This window comes from Hipposideros armiger, unplaced genomic scaffold (assembly GCF_001890085.2).
Source record: "Hipposideros armiger isolate ML-2016 unplaced genomic scaffold, ASM189008v1 scaffold_788, whole genome shotgun sequence".
In the NCBI taxonomy this organism is placed as follows: Eukaryota; Metazoa; Chordata; class Mammalia; order Chiroptera; family Hipposideridae; genus Hipposideros; species Hipposideros armiger.
This window is the reverse complement of record NW_017732138.1, coordinates 578448-590439: the sequence shown is the minus strand read 5'-3', so window position 1 is coordinate 590439 and position 11992 is coordinate 578448. Positions and strand designations below refer to the sequence as shown.

Below are 11992 nucleotides of genomic sequence, written 5' to 3'. Positions count from 1 at the left end.
AATCCCACTCTTAGGTATTTATCCAAAAAATCCCAAGACATTAATCCAAAAAAATATATGCACCCCTATCCTGTATCTTTTCAAACTTTTAGCATCCATTGGTGGATCCTGTTCGCAACAATTAGTACTGAGAAGTTATCCTAATGGTGATTTTTCTATTTTCCTTTTTCCATATATATATATATATATATATATATATATATATATATATATATATATATATATATTAATAGGAATAAAAGCTGTCCCTTCTCCTTTGACTATTTATTCATTTATATCAGCTTGGGCTTATGGATATTTTTCCCTATGGGTTATACTCCAATACTAGCATTATTTATTTTGTTACTCAAATTTCTCTAGCTTTGGTTTGGGGGATCCCCTTCAGGTTGGTGTCTAGCTCTTGTGACCAGTTAAGAGAGCTTACAAATAATGACACTAGTGTCAATGAGAACACCAAGTACCCAGGTTTTGGTTTCTAAACAAATTTTCCAACGAAACAAATCAGGACTCCTTGAAGAAATGGTTGATTCTAGGGCTGGGGAGTAAAAATTCAAGGTGAACATGGAATATCTGATGGTGCCAGGAAGTGGGGAAGTGCTCCGATAAGGATAGGGCTGCTTGTTCATGGCTGTGCTTGGTACACAGTGGGTGGTCAATACATATTTGTTGGATGAATAAAGGTCTCAGGAATGATTGTCTCCACCTGAGGGCAAGTGCTCAGACCCCTCCAGGCATGTGCCCAGGGTCACCAGGTATTCCCAGTGACACCTCAGACAGCCACAAAGACATAAGGGAAGTGTGCAGCACACCAGCTTGTGCCCCATCCCCAGTGGGTACCCAGAAAATGGCCCCGGGGAACTGGCACTCACATGTCTTCAGTGTCTGCACCCTAGGCTGCTGCCTCATAGCTGCTGTAGGCAGAGATAAAAGCTGCCCCCTGTGGGTCCCCTTTGCACATCCTGTTTGTGTTGCTGCCCTGGCTCAGACTGGCAAGGAGCCCTGCCCTCCTGCTCCAAGGGCCTTCTCCCGCAGGTGGACTGGGCCCCTGCAGGAGGGGGTGTCCTGCCTTCCAACACTCCAGAGGGAAACATAAAATGATCTCGTAGATCTATGGAACTGAAAACTGCCTGGTGCATGTTATGTTTTCAACAAATGTGAGGTTTTATCATTAATATTAATGTTTCTAAAAGAAGAAAGTTTAGAAACAGCTTCTTTTCCAATAGCTTTCCTGGAAGTTATACTCTCACCCCTTAGGAGAGAAACTAAAATATAATAAAAACTGGAGGCTTCTTTTATACAGACCTGGGGAAACAGGTCTCCAGGAAAGCGAAGTTCACCCTGCCCTGCCACTCCAAGGGAACAGGAAACAGGCAAACCAGCTCCTCAGAGGCTGGAAGCGGTGACTCGCAACGATTCTTCCCCAAACCCTCCTCGGTTGTTTGGCTGGTTTGAATGAGGGGGAGGGAGTGAGGGTAGCTAATGTAGACTAGGGAACATGAGACCGAGAGACCTTGGGACCATTTTCATCACAGCAATCCCATCAGGAACATCTACCCATGTAGCCTGGGTCCTCCCTGAATTTGCAGAAGGGCCTCAAGTGACCTCATCCAGGCCTGCTTCCTGAAGGTCTTTCCCAGCTAACCTTAATTTAATTGAAAGGAGTATTCTGGCTTCTGTGCGGAACGAATGTTCCTCACCTTTCTGCCAGTCAAATGATTCCAGTGATTTTAACAAAGCTTTGGAGAAACTGAATTCAAGACACCTTTCCCTTTTCTTTTCCCTGTCTTCTTCCCTTTTCCTATTAGCACAACCCGCCAATCGTTAGTCCCCGATTGTAAAGTGTACCAGCTCTTAGGAGTCTCATTCTGGTTGGGAAATGTAACTGTGTGGATATGAGGTTGATCTGCTCATGTCCCCCCCAGGAAAGTGGGGTGTGAACATCACAGTGCTGAGGGGCATGACAAGCCCAGAGCCAGCCGGCCCAGACTGCAACTACTGAGGAAGGAACCCAAAGCTTCACTGCACCCCACACCCCACTCGGCCTGGCTGGGACCAACCACAATCAAAACTTGTGAGGAAAGATGGGGACTTCCTGGATTTGAGAGCAAAGCACGCATTTAATTTCCTTGTGGGGTTCCATTTTAAGAATTCATATTTCATGAATTGTTTTACATTGAAGCCAGCTCTTTGGGTTACATTATTTGATAAGATTGTTTAAATCACATAGTTAAGCATAGTTTGGAATGGAACATGGGTGTGCCTTCTTGTCTAATGTATCAGGAGGCCTTGGGTTAAACTTCAATGCCCCATCCTGGCTGATGTCAGAAGCTTTTCCGGCCAATATAAGTGAGACCATCACAAACACCCAGAGAGCCTGAATGGGGACATCACAGGGAAGCAGCAGGAAATATCTGAGAACCAGGCCCATGAAGTGAGGGCAACATTTGCTGATACTCTTCAGGGGTAAGAAGCACTTTCTGATTTGGGACCAGGGCTCCCTGGATCCCATTAATGAAGCTTAGGCCAGGCTTCCCTTGACAGGCAGCTCTGAGCCTGTAGCCCCAATGTGCAAACAGGGTGCAAAGTAGATGGTCTACATGTGCACTGATGTCAGGGCTGGAGCAGCTCTCTGGGGCCCTGCCACCTGCACTTCAGGTGAGCAGGTATGGCTGCTCCTCCATCACAATGGTGAAATATAAGACCTAGCTCTAGGCATGGGCTCAAGGGCCTCTCCAGCAGGTTTCAGCCTAGCTCTTAGACGTGCTCCACAGAGGTTGGGGCCCACATCGCAGCCAATGGCTGTGTTCTCCAGCCACAGGCCTCTATCAGGGCGCCCACCAGGTGGAGCCCTCATGGCTGAGAGCAGGACTTGAACTGTTCTCGGTCTTTGGAATACATCATCAAAAGAAATATCAATCATATCCTGTTTTGTCCATTACATAATAGTCCCTCTAGAATTCAATTTAGCTATACACACCCTGGATACTCTCCAGGCTCTATTTGATACAGTCATCCCACCTCTGATGATGAACATGAGGAAATAATGTCAAACGCAAAGTCCAGGGACATTTTAGCTCACAAAATTTATTTTAAAGAAAAACAATCAGAATGTTCATGTGCCTAACAAAAAGGTAACATTTAACCAGAAACTGGGTTAACTTTCTGGACTAATCACTAAAATTATTATGGGAACTATCCCATGTGGTCCCCTGGCTAGGGCAGGATGGAAGAGGCAACTGGGCCCCATGTAGCACCGGCAAGGAGGGGCCGGTCATCAGAGGGCTACAGAGAGATCTTAGAGCTGGCCCTGCACAGCCCAGGCCAAGAAAAATAGATCACAAATCCTGCCAGCCACACAAGTTCATCAGTGGATCAAGAAAGAGAGAAACCTACACCCAACAGCCACAAGATGAACTTCACCTTAACCAGAGATCACCAGGAGCCAGGAGGGAATAAACATGGAGATAAGCTATCCTCCACGCATCCATGGTGATGTAATTGAGTCTTCCCCCTATATCTAGATACCATCCAAAGAGAAGACAAAAGGGTCTTGATAAATTAAACATTTACTTCCGGTTACTCCCAAGTAGGTTGACAGGTAGAACACAGGATGCTTAGCTAAATTTAAATTTCAGATAAACAATGATTTTTTTTAATATTAAGTGTGTCCCATTCAAATAAGTATGTCTTACATTTTATTTGCTAAATCTGATAAACATATCCCATGCTGGGTTTTTTTGTTTTGTTTGTTTGTTTGTTTTGTTTTGTTTTTTAAATTAGGATGAACATAGAGGATATTATGCTAAATAAAATAAATCAGACTGAGAAAGACAAATACCCCATACTGTTTTAAATTAGATTGTCCTACGGTACCTGGAATGGACATGTTTAAGATTCTTTGGGGAAAACAGGGTTGAATATTTTGCTTTGGAAGTTTTATTTTATTGGCATTGTTTGCTACGATAGCATTTAGCTTTCCATTTCACTACTGAATAGAAATGGAGACTTCCGGATAAAATGAGCTCAGTTATTTAAAATGAAGTTACATTTTCTTCATGTTTGAAGAGTATAATTTTACATCACTACAACCAATTTAGAGATGTGGAAAAGAATAAATGAGGAAGTATAAAGGAAAAAAATTTCCTCTTTTTTCATCAGAAAGAGTCTGATGCTGTGTAAAGACACTGCGTGAATTTAGTGTGTCCAGAACAAAGGTAATCACAACTAAAAGCACATTACAAACCTGTAAGTCACATACACACAAATAAAACACACAAATTCTATAGTAAAAGTTACTTTACTTAAGGGTATCCTTTAGAGAATTTAACTTATATTTTTGTTTTCTGCTGGTTTTAGTATGAGAGCTGCCCAACATACCACACTGTGGTATGTGAGAGATGCAACTTCCTAAAGTGTGATTGGTTTCTTCTCTTCTCCCCCTCCACGTGATTGGTCCTTTCTCTTCCCCCTCCCCTATTCTGGGAAGGAGAGGAAAATATCTAGAAGGGAAGGGAAGACAGTAATGAGATTTTGGGGGTTACAAGATAAAATTCTGCCAGGTCTAAGGTAAAATACAAACATGCCATTGTGTTTTGAAGGCCTGAGCCCCAAATCAACCTGTATTGTCCAAGGAATGGACTGAAAGAAGCCTTTTATGTTTGGAAGGTTGAAAAGGAAAACCTTTTGGTGAAGATCCTAGGCCTAGAAAAAAGGTCATGTCTGTGGGACAACTGAGTCGGCCTGGGCAGAGTATCTGGGAGATTCACTCGGTTGAAAGAATTGTGTGGTAGGGCTATGTTTGAGGAGCCACTTAGGGACACCGTGGGTCAGGCACTGACCTGAGGGAATGGAGCTGCTCATAGAGATGCCCTTTGAAGAACTGTATGGGCCCATGGCAGGAGCAGGCCCAAGAGCTCTCCCAGCAGCAACAGACCAGCACTGGGTCAGGAATAGCAATTATTTCATGTTGACATATGTAGATCTACCTGATTTATAATAGCTATATTAACAAATCCATTATGAGATAAAACAATCTATTTTATAATCTATTTAACCAGCCTCCTATTTCTAAACATTTGGATTTTGTCTAGTGTTAGGTTACTGCAAACAGTGGCACACTAAATACCCTTGTTTCATCATGCACCTACGTGCAAAAATATGGTTAGAATCTATTTCTAGAAGTTGAATTATCAAATATAAAGGTTGTGTACTTTTGAAAGATATTTCCCAATTGCCCCCTAAAGATAGACTTATAGTCTCACTAGCAATGTATGGGCATACCTTTTCTCAGCCCATGTGTATTATCTAACTTACTGATTTTGAAAGATGATCTGATATAGCTGATAGATGAAAAATGGTATTCATGATTTTAAATTATATTTCTTCCATTTTCAATGAGATTGAGCATTCTTTTATATGGTGGAACTACCAGATTTCTTCTTCAACAAAATTGTTTATTCATGTCCTTTGCACATTTTCTAAGATTTTTTTCTTATTGATCAGGTAATGATCTTCTACATAAAAATTAGGTCCTTGTTATATGCATTGTAAATATTTCTTTCTCTGGTTTTTAGTTTTCTAACTTTCTTGTATATATTTTCTGCTGGTGGATTTTTTTTCTTTAATTAGTCACATGTATTAATGTTTTCATTGTATGGCTTCTGGGTTTTAAGTATTGTTTAGAAGGACCTTCTACCTCTTAATATTCTTTTTAAAAATATTCTCCAATGCTGATAGACATTTTTTTTCTGATAGACATTTTTTTACATTTAAACCTCTAAGTCATTTAAAATGGATCTGATGTCTAATTGTAACTTAAGTATTTGGGGCTAATTCAGGACTGTCTATATTATTCCAGTAATTTGTTAGTGTATTCACTTGCCATCATCAAACTTTGTTAATTACTATGACTTCATGATTTAGAGCCTAATCCTGTAATCAATATTTATTGAGCAAATATTATCTTGGTTTTAAGAAAGACTCAAAGAACGTTTGGACTCCACCCTGCCTTCTTGAAGACAAGAAACAGGCTGTTGCTGGTAAACTCTGAGTGTACCCTCATCTACAACTCAATAACTGGCTGCCTGCTGGGTGTTCGTGGCACTCAGAGAACACTAGGTAAAGAGATGGAGGTGTTAGAAGTAGAGGACAAGACCCAGTGTTTGGCCGTGGGTAAATCTCTGTTCATTCCTACATTCTTTCTTCCCCAGTATGGATTTGATCTCTGTATAGACTTCTAAGACATGTTCTTTTTATGCTCTAGGCAAAAGCATTTTGAAAAGCTCTGAAAGAAAGGTCACTATTTTACATTGCTTGCTTCAGATCTGGCAACAATAATATCCTAACCTGCTTATTTCTTCTCCAAAGTCTATGCAAAGTGTCCTAAGCAGCTGAGTCTCCAAATCCCTATTCATGTCATTTGTTCAAATACAGAGAAAAGCTAAACATTTTGTTCATCCTTCTCAAAACAGCAGCAGAGTTACGATCCACTCCCCCAGATAATTGACTTTAATAATGCCTTAGAGACACAGCACGATTAAACATTTAGCTGCCACTTTTGGGGGAATGCAAACACACACACACACACACACACACACACACACACACACACACAATCACACACACACACACACACACACACACACACACTGTGCAAGATTTAATTTTCTCCCGTTTTCCTCCCAGGTCTGACTTCTATGTCACTCCAAACATCAAGTAAATAGATGAATAGTTTCTCAGCAGTTGTGGGGCAGAAGGTAAGAGTAAGATTGAAACAAAAGCTCTAAAGATGAGCTCTTTCAAGAAAATCAGCAAGTGACAAATAACATAAAAGATAATAGTCAGTGACTAGCCTCTGGCAACTGGGAAAAAGATCACAAAGATGTCTGGCAGCTTGTCCTGCTCAGAACAGAATTCAATGGCTCCACAGAGCTCAGAAACTTGGGGTAACTAGTGCTGAGCCTCTCCGCAAGTGCGATTATGTTCCCACTCCCCTTGTTTTGGGGGGAGCTTTCCCCAAGTTCAAAGTGTAAACATTTTAAATTGGTTCCAACAGCTAGAGGATTTAAGTCAAACCTAAAGTCAGTAGAATAAGTCAGTGTTTCTCATGTTAAAAACAAGACTATGCCCGCAATGGAATCACTCATGCTAAGTCCCACATCACCAAAACCAAAACTTAATTACAGTTTTGGCTCTTCCAGAAATGGAATCTTATACCAGTCAATCAGGACTCACCTGAGCAGCACTAGTGAGGTAACGTGCATGATGGACTCCGGTCATCCCCTAAAGGAATGTGACCTTGCAACAATCAATCCCTTTTTTGCCCAGTATAAAATTTCTGTTCCTGGTCCTTTCTGCCTATGAAACAGCTCCTCAAGGCTCCTTTCTATCTGCTAGATGGGATGCTGCCCAATTCACAAATCATTGAATAAAGCCAATAAGATCAGTTGAATTTTGTTTAAAATTTATTCAGTTGAATTTTGTTTTCTAACAGTTTATCTAGATAAACATATAGGTAGACAGATGGTGGATAGGGAGATTAGATATAGATAGATAGATAGATAGATAGATAGATAGATAGATAGATAGATAGATAATTGATAGATAAATAGATAGATAGATATAAAAAATAATATAAACAGAGCCATTTTAACAAGGAGTCAGAGATGCCAACCCAGAGAACTACCTTGTATGTCTCACTCCTCAAACATTTGGAATGTTAAAATACAGCAAAATAACCTTTGGACTGGGCCTAAGGCAACTTGTATCTCAAACGGCTGTTTGGAAAGATAGCAAGAATGAATATGGACTGCTGACTACCAGGCTGGAAATTAGCCTGGTATGTTAGCTAATCTTCATTTATAGAAATTCCTTCTTTCTGTTGGTGTAATTGTTCCCCTTCCCTTTCTCATAAATACCCCTTGCCTTCACCTCCTAATCAAAACACTATTTGGGTTTCTGACTGAATCATTGCTTCCCAAATAGCTACTCTTTTGGATATCAAATAAATGGTTGTTGCCTCTCACTTTGGCCTTTTATTTTAGCTTAACAATAGATAGGTAAGATAGGATATACATCTAAATTTTTAGATGCATCATCAACTGGGAAGAAGAATGGAAAAGTTGTGAAAGAAATTGGATAAAAGTAGGAAGAAGGCAAGAAAATAACTGGGTGTGGAGCAGGTTCTATGAACACACTGTGTGTGTTAGTAAAAGCTAATGAGGTAGACTTTAATCATCAGAGTTTGTAAGAACTCATGAAATTGCCCTGTGCCAATGACCAAATCACTAACCGATCAATGACGTACAAATCTAGCCTTTTGCCTGATGACCAAATCACAAGCCAATCTATAAAGTACAAATTTTACTCAACAGCATAGCTTTTTTTTATTACTGTTAAATATTTAAATCTTACAAGATGTGTAAACTTTAAAGATATAGAATAAACATCCATCACCGAGCTTAAGAAATAAAGAAGATAGAAGTGCAGTAGAAGCTGTCCCAACTTTACCCTTCTCCTCTCCCAGCCCCTCCCCATGCTCTCACTCCCAGCTCTTTAGGATTTGGTATTTTTAATTGCACATCTTTACCCTTAAGCACATTTCTATGAGTCAATATACAATGCATGGTTTTCTTTTGCAAGCTTTTAAGCTTTGACATACTGATATACTTAATTTATTATTCTGCAACTTTCTCTTTTTAGTTCAAAATATAATTAAAATTTATCTATATTTTTTCTGTCTTCCTCTGGTACATTATTTTCACTGACTTGTAGTATTATATTAATAACTGAACCACAATTATTTATTCATTCTCCTCAATAGACATTTAGGTTCTTTCCACATTTCAAGCTCTTATAAAGAATGTAGAAATAAACATTATTTGATACTTTTATCATATGTGTGGACATTTCTCTAAGAACAAAAGTAGGGTTGGAGTTTTTGGGTCAAATTACAACATAATTTTTTAATCCTCTTTTTATAACTTTCTTGATTTATCTATATACAACAACAATAACAATAAAAATGATTGTTATAGAACAGAGATTTAAAAAAACCATTTAACTCAACAGTTTATTTAATTCATTATGGAGACTGCCCATCCTTGTTTCCATGTGAAGAACTGTGAGATTTCTTTGAATTATAAAGCATACTAGAACTTAATTGAAGTACATTGTGGGTCTCTTTGTGTATGTGATACAAAGCAAAATATGAAATCCTGCAATTCTTTTCAATTGTCTGACACATGTAACCTAGTCATTTTTCCTGGTCAAGCTGTCATTCAAGTATAAAGGTGACATTCAGGCATTTTCAAATGTGTCATGGGCCATAGCACCCATAAGTCATCCCTGAAGAACCATCTTAGTGACAAAAACCAGCAACTAAGGGAGGATTAGAGAAAGGATAGAAGAAGGGCAGGTGGAAGCACTTAGAAAGATCCAAAATTACAAAATGGCAGTAATTGTGGTTCAAAATGTAAACATTATACAACAACATTGTACAAGTAATACAAATGCAAAAATTTGAATGTGGAAGAAGTCACAGAGGGTTGAGAGAGAATGGAAAATTGCTCAGTTCCTTACCTTGTATTTACAGAATTATGTAGATTCTTCTTAAAGCAAATAAATAGTTTATTTCTTAATTCCACAAATATTTCTTGAGCATTTACTATAAGGCAGTCTTGGTGCTGTAAAAGATGACAAGAGTAAAACCATATTAAAATAGAACCAGAGTAGCCATTTCAGAGGAGCAGCCCTGCACATCTTGCTTTCTTTAGCTTTCAAACTGGACCAAACTGCCAACAATCCAAGAATTCAGTAACAATAAGAATATCCTGTTTGTGAGAACTGATGCAATTGGACTTTGCCAATGATCAAATTGCTAACCAATCAATGAAGTACAATCTAGTCTTTTGCCTGATGACCAAATCTCCAGCCAATCTATGAAGTACAAATCCAGCCTTACCTCATCTAGCACCAATGACCTCTTCTTTAATACAGCTTATCTTATCTCCCTCCCTTTTCTCCATAAAAACCCTGAGCCCCTTTCTTGCAAGTTGGGGAGATACTATTTGGGCTTCTGCCTGAATCTGTATTTCCAGAATTGCAATTCCTTTCACCCCAAGTAAACACTTTTTGTTCAGTTATTGTCTCCTAGATTTTTAGGTTGACAGTGCTAAGTATTGGGAATACAGTGACAGAAATAAGACACTATCCTCAGTCTCACAGAGCTGGAGTATAATAGTAGGAGAAACAGGCATTAAACAACTCACACAAATAAATAAAAGTAAAATAAGTCTGATAAACAATATGAAGTGAAGCTACATGGTGCTTGAGGATATCCACTAGGGGGAATTTATATCTAATCAGTGGAGCTGGGGAAGGCTTCTCCTTGAGATGAGACCTATGAGATGAGATCACAGGTGCTAAGAGCAACAGGGCACAGCAGGATGGAACATGGCACATTCTAATACCAGGTGAAACAGAGCCAAACAAACGGGAGCATCAGGGCTTGAGGGGTTTGGCAATAAGCGATAAGACATGGAGTTCAGAAAATCATTTAGTCATAAAAGTATTCACTTTATATCTGTCATTGTCTAATCACATCTACCAAAGATGAGTTGATTAACCCACTTTTTTCAACAAATAAGTGACAAGATTATAAATTGGGTATAGATTTTTAAAAATCTAATTGTAAAATGACATTTATGAGACAATTGGGAAAATCTGGACTCTGACCATTATATGATAGTAAGGAATTAACTGTTTTCAGGTGTGATAATGGCATTACATTTACATTAAAAAAAATGAGTCATCATCTGTTAGAGAGACATTCTGAAATGTTTGCAAATGGAATAATGATATGGCCAGAATTTTCATTAAAATAATTCAACATTCAGCATGAAGGAAGGGAAATGGACAAAAATAAAGATAATGTTGGCATATGTTGAGAATTAGTGGAGCACGGTAATGGGGACATAGATAGGTATTTGTTACATTCCTCTGCTTTGTGTATATTTCAAAAAAAGCAGGGAAAACCACATAAGTTTCTAGCCTCATAAGAGGGATTGTGGATTCTAGGAGAGGCAAATTCTTTATCTGTTTCCTCAACTTGAAAATAGAGCTATTATCACTGTGTGGTGGTAATGTAAGAAGGTATTGTTATTAGGAAACACACATGGAAGTAAAATAATTACAGGGGCATTATGTGTGCAACCTATTCTCAAATAGTGCAGAAAAAAATAACTTTATATATCAATACATGGAGAAATAGAATGATAAAGCAAATATGACAAAATGTTAACATTCTTGGTGATCTCTACGTTATTCTTGCAGTAATGCAATTTGGAATTATTTCAAAGTAAAAACTAAAATTATTACTTACCAAAACATAGAAAACATCAAAATTAATAAAACTATTTTTTAATGATGCAAAAAATTAAAATATAGATGCAAAATTATGTTAATGGTTACACCTCTTAGATGTTCATAGAAGCATTATTCATATTAATAAAGATTTAAATCACCTAAATATTAAGAAATTTAATTAAATGAATTAAGATAGATGCATAACATTCAGACATTAAGGACTATTTAATAACATATATGATGCTTTTTTTTAAAGATTTTTTTTATTGGGGAATTGGGGGAGGGGAACAGCGCTAGGGAATCAGGAAAGAAGAACAGACAAGTTGCTGTCCTTTTGTTCTTCAGTCTAGTTGTGAAGGATGTTGCTTCGCAGGCCCATGTTTGTATTGTGATCATTGCGTTCTTCCCAGGTGAGGCAGACCGGTCGCCGGCCTCTGGACGGCAGCTCACAGCAGCTCTTGGCAGCTCACGCTGGCTGCCGGCCACTCACGCTGGCTGGCCGACACTCACGGTAGCTTGTGGCAGCCCACTGCAGCAGGGGCTTCAGCCTATGCCATCACCGGTGACTTACGGCAGCCCAGCTCGAAGTCAAGCTGTTGTTCACCATCTTAGCTGTAGAGGGTGCAGC

General features: G+C 38.9%; 1 long non-coding RNA gene across 2 annotated transcripts in view; it reads right to left on the bottom strand.

Moving 5' to 3' along the window:
* Window positions 1–11992, bottom strand: part of LOC109374106 (uncharacterized) — a 140050-nt gene that overhangs the window by 73201 nt on the left and 54857 nt on the right. For both annotated transcript variants that reach the window (XR_002122341.1, XR_002122340.1), the window contains exon 3: window positions 9580–9683. This is a non-coding gene — a long non-coding RNA (uncharacterized LOC109374106). The remainder of the gene's footprint in view (window positions 1–9579; window positions 9684–11992) is intronic.